Below are 6000 nucleotides of genomic sequence, written 5' to 3' on the forward strand. Positions count from 1 at the left end.
CTCATCATCCACTTCAATGCCTTTTCCCCACACTATCCTCATATCCTTTTATCTCATTGATATTTAGAAATGTATCAATCTCTGCTTTGAACATAAACAATGACTGAGCTTCCACAGCCCTCTAGGTTAGAGAATTCCAAAGATTCACAACCCTCTGAGTAGTGAAATGTTTCCTCATCTCTGTCCTAAGTGGCTTCCCACTTATTTTGAAATTGTGCCTGCTAATTCTAGATTCCCCAACCAGGGGTAACATCTTAGCTGCATCTACCCTGTCTATCTCCTAAAGTATTTTGTAGGTTTCAATGAGATCACCTCTCATTCTTCGAAACCATAGAGAATAGTTTCCCCAATCTCTCTTCATAGGACAGTCCCGCCATCCCAGGAACAAATCTGATGAACCGTCGTTGCACTCCCTCTATGGCAATAATATCCTTCCTACGGGCGACACAGTGGCGCAGTGGATAGCACCGTAGCCTCACAGCTCCAGGGACCTGGGTTCGATTCTGGGTACTGCCTGTGTGGAGTTTGCAAGTTCTCCCTGTGTTTGCGTGGGTTTTAGCCGGGTGCTCCGGTTTCCTCCCACATCCAAAGACTTGCAGGTGATAGGTAAATTGGCCATTGTAAATTGCCCCTAGTGTAGGGAGGTGATAGGGAATATGGGATTGCTGTAGGGTTAGTATAAATGGGTGGTTGTTGGTTGGCACAGACTCGGTGGGCCGAAGGGCCAGTTTCAGTGCTGTATCTCTAAAGTAAGGGGACTAAAACTGCGCACAATACTCCAAGTGCGGTCTAACTAAAGTTCTGTACAATTGTAGCAAGCCTTCACTACTCCTGTACTCAAATCCTCTTACGATAAAGGCTAACATGCCATTAACCTTTGTAATTGTTTGCTGCACCTGCATGTTAGCTTTCAGTGACTTATTGGCAAGGACACCCAGGACGCTTTGTACATCTACACTTCCTAATTTATCATTTAGGAAATACTCTGCACATCTATTCCTCCTACCAAAGTGGATTACCTTCTATTTTTCAATATTATATTCCACCTAACATGTTCTTGCCCACTCACTAAGTCTGAACAATTCCCCTTGAAGCGGCTTTGCATCTTCCTCACTGTACACATTCCCACCTAGTTTTGTGTCAGACGCAAAATTGGAAATATTACATTTGGTCCCCACATCCAAATCATTGAAATATATTGTGAACAGCTGAGGCCCAATCTCTGATCCCTGCAGTACCCCACTAGTCATAGCATGCCAACGCGAAAATGATCCGTTTATTCCTACTCACTGTTTCCAATCTGTTAACCAATCCTTAATCCATGCCAGTATATTAATTCCTACACCATGTATTTTAATTTTGCGAAGCAAGCTCCTTTGGGGGTTCTACAAACCTTCTGAAAATACAAGTATACTATGTCTGCCAACTCCTCTTAATCAATTATGTTGTTATAATCCTCAAAATCTCCAACAGGTTCGTCAAACATGATTTCCCATTCATAAATCCATGTTAACTATGCCCAATCAGATCATTATTATCCAAATGTCCATTTATAACATCATTTAGAATTGATTATAGCAGGTTCCCAACGATTAATGTAAGGCTAACAGCTTTGTAATTCCCTGTTTTCGCTCTCCCTCCCTTCTTATATAGTGGGGTGACATTTGCATCCTTCCAATCTGCAAGAACAGCTCCGGAATCTACAACATTTTTGAAGATGATCAGCAATGCAGCCACTATCTCCATAGCGATCTCGTCAACACTCTGGGACGTAGAATATCAGGTGCTGGGGACATAGCAACCTTCAGCCCCATTAATTTCTCCAATACAACCTTCTTAGTAATACTAACTTCCTTTAATTCATTGCAGTTCTGAAGAAGGGTCACTGACCTGAAACGTTAACTCTGCTTCTCTCTACACAGATGCTGCCAGAACTGCTGAGTGTTTCCAGCATTTCTTGTTTTTATTCAAGATTTCCAGTATCCACATTATTTTACTTTTAATTTCCTTCAATTCATCATTCCCCCAATCCCTTGGATCTCTAATTCTGGGAGATTTCTTATATGTGTCTCGGTGAAGACAGACACAAAATAATCATTTAGCTTCTCTGCAATTTCGCTGTTCCCATTATAAATTCGTCTGACACTGCCTGTGATGGACTCACATTTGTCTTAGCTAAATGTTTCCTTTTTACGTACCTGTAGAAGCTTTTTACAGTCCGTTTTTATATTTTTCCAGCTAACATTCATATTTTATTCACCCTTTCTTTATCAGTTTCTTCATTCTCCTTTGGTGTATTCTAAAATCCTCCCAATTCTCAGGTTTACTACAATTTATGGCAACTTTATTGTCCTTTAATAGAGTCATAGCGTCATAGAGAGATACAGATACGGCTCTTCGGCCCACCGAGTCTGTGCCTGCAAACAAACACCCATTTATATTAATCTGACATTAATCCCATATACCTTACCACATTCCCTACCACCTACCTACACTAGGGGCAATTTACAATGGCCAATTTACCAAGCAACCTGCAAGTCTTTGGTTGTAGGAGGAAACTGAAGCACTCGGCTGAAACCTACGTGGTTACAGTAGAACTTGCAAACTCCACTTAGGCAGTACCAAGAACTGAACCCGGGTTGCTGGAGCTGTGAAGCTGCAGTGCTAACCACAGTTTTAATCTTATACAATCCTTAACTTCCTTTGTTGTCCACAGTGACTGCCTTTACTTTTGGGATTTATGTGCCTGCAAGCAATGTATAGGTGCTGTAACCTATATAATATTTATTTAAAGACTATCGATTGCCTATGTACTATCATACCTTTTAATGTATTTTTCCAATCCACCTCGGGCAATTTGCCCCTCATACCTTCATAACTTCTTTTGTTAAAATTTAACACCCTGGCTGAAGAGTGAACCACCTTACTTTCAAGCATAATGTAAAATTCTATCACATTATGGTAATTCATCCCTAAAGGTAACTTTACAATAAAATTATTAATTATCCTTGTCTCATTACATAATACTAGATCTACAATAGCCTGTTTTCTAGTCGGTTCCTCAACATACTGCTCTAGAAAACCATCCCTAACACACTCTAGAAACTCGTCATTCATAGCATTTGTTCTCATTAGGTTACCCAGTCTATATGAGGATTGAAGTCACCCATGATGACTGTATTGCCCATGTTATATGATTCTCTCATCTCCATTAATGCCATTCCCCACAAAAACACGACTGTTTGATGGCCTACAAACAGCTCCTACCAGTGTTTTCTTCCCCTTGTTGTTTCTTAGCTCCTCCCAAATAGATTCCATATTTTGTTCTTCAGAACTGAAATCCTCCCTTACTAATGTACTGATACCATCCCTTATTATCAGAGCAACATTATGTCCTTTCCCTTTTTGCCTGTCCTTCCTAAAGGTCGAATCTGCTTGCGAATTCAATTCTCAGTCTTGGTCACCCTGTAGCACATTTCCGTTATGACAATTGGATCATACTCATTTACCTCTATTTGGGCCTTTAAATCATCTACCCTGTTCTGAATACTGAGTGCATTCAGGTACAGTGCCCATAACCGTGTCTTATTGACATTCTGCATTCTAGTTGATGCTCACCTTTGTTTCACCTACCTTCGAATGTCACCTTCTACTTTTCTACCTCCTGTTACCAGCTTTACTTCCTTCCAATTTGATCCTTCCTCCCAATTTCAAAAGAAAACTGGATGGGTGCTTGAAGGAAGTGACCTTGCAGGGCTACGGGATTGAGTGGGGAGTAAAACTGACTGAATTGCTCCACAGAGAACCAGCATGGTCTCGATGGGCCTAATGGAATCCTTCTGTGCGGTAAGTGACTCTGACTCTATCACTGTCGATGACTGAATGTTGGATATGTCTCCCATTCCTGCTGGAAAGGTCCGGATACATAAAATGTCAATGAAACTGTGACGTTAACAACCACTGACAGCTCCGTCCTCACCCTGGTCTGAGGCTCTAGTTCTCGTTTCAGTAGGTGACATAGCTCTGTGACCACCTCCTTATTGAAACAGAGTCATCTCACATACTGCTCCAGGCTTAGATGTTGGTAGGAAAAGTGCTCTTGGAAAACCCGGAGTGGGTAGGGCAGAGCCCCCTCCTCCTCCCTCGTTACAGAACTTCCTCTCTCTGCAGCTTCTGCTCCATTTGTTGGTGATGTTACAGAGCCAGAGACACTGTAACTACAGTCCCCATACCTCGTCCAGAGTTGGGGCACAAAATCCTCTGTCCTCACTGAATTTTTGCAGCAGCTCACAACACAACCTCCAGGAAACCATCCACAGCACCTTCCACTAACTTTACAAGAGCAGAAGTAAGTCAAAAGCCTATAAGTTGCATGCCTGGTCCGTTTAAATAACACTAGAGGGGGTTCCTGCTGCTGCTGCTGAATGTATGTTCAGCTGAGAGTGACTAGCACAGGGGTCAGTGAACATGTACAGACCAAGTTTCAAAGACGTACATCAAAGCTGTTGGAATGGTACATTGACATCAAATTCAAAACCATCCTCAAATGAGCAACACGTACATGCGTGGGACATTGTGCAGGCCACAGTAGAAGTGCCCATCTGCGCAAATCACATTAACAGCACATACATGGTGCTATTGACCTCGAGCCCTGCATCAAAGCTGCTGGAATAGCAGTTTGACATGACATTCCACAACTCCTCGTGCTACTGGTGCACACAATGTACACCCGGGCGAGAGTACTGCACAGCATGGGACAGTGTGCAGGCCACACCGGAAATGGCTGGGAGCTCAGCTCATACCCTTTTATAGATCCAGGTTTCCACAATGTGGGCAACAGTGCTGCTGTAAGAGCTGAAAATCACCACCAAGAAGAGGTAGAGAGGGAAGGAAATTCACTTTAAAAGGGGACATGGAATTAGACTTGATGGAAGATTTTCAAGAATATGGGAATGGACAGGGGAATGGGACTAATTGGATGGGTGAGGCCATGGAGGGATTCAAACACAAGAATGAGAATATTAAAATTAAGGGTGTTGCCAGACCGGGAGCCAATGTAGATCAGTGAGCACAGTTGTGATGGGTGATCGGGATTTGGTGTGAGTTAGAACACAGGCAGCAGAGTTCTGGATGGGCTGTGGTTTATAGAAGTTTATAACTGGGAGGGTGACCTGGATACAATTTGGAAAAATCAAGTGAATAAAGGCACAGATGAGGGTTTATGCAGCAGATGGGCTGAGGCAGAGGTTGTGATCGGTGATAGTACAGAGGTGGTAATAGGCAGGGTTGGTGATGTAGGGAATATGGAGATGAATTCAGCTCAGGCATAAATAGAACACAGATGTTGTAAACAGCCTCGGATATTGGGCAGGGTGGGGTAGGTGATTCACAGATAGGAGATGGAGTTTGTGATGAAGACCAATGGCACTGGTTTCAGTCTTCCCAATATTTACAATGCAGAAGAGTATTTCAGTGAAACAGGGTTTAGTGATCACCTAGCGGGAAATAGAGACTTATCAGGAGCAAAGACAGGACCGAAGATGAAAGATTAATTTACAAGAACTGTAATACAATTAGCAATGGGTTGACAGCTAATAGCTGGAGGTAGAGATTCACCAGCAACAGTAGCAGCAGCAAGAAGGGCAGAGTAAACTACAGGAGCAGTAATGCAATTTAACATGGTTTATAGAATTAATAGCTGTATCGAGAGACTTACCAGGGACGCCAACAATAGCCAGGATGGGATAGTAAATATATTGAATTATCTCAAGTGCATACAGGATCCGATCGTCTAATGAGAACCAAACCCAATATGTGGAAAGATAGTAAAGATCCGAGGATAGACTCCTGTCCATTGTTGTAACATTCCAATCTATTGTTCTCAGATTCTGACCCATTATTGGAACATTCCAATCTACTGTTCTCAGATTCTGATCTATCCCTTCCCTCTCTCTGGAGCCACTGATCCTTATCAGTGCCGAGCGTGATGTTCCCTTTGAC

Source organism: Heterodontus francisci, unplaced genomic scaffold, assembly GCF_036365525.1.
Source record: "Heterodontus francisci isolate sHetFra1 unplaced genomic scaffold, sHetFra1.hap1 HAP1_SCAFFOLD_85, whole genome shotgun sequence".
NCBI lineage: Eukaryota > Metazoa > Chordata > Chondrichthyes > Heterodontiformes > Heterodontidae > Heterodontus > Heterodontus francisci.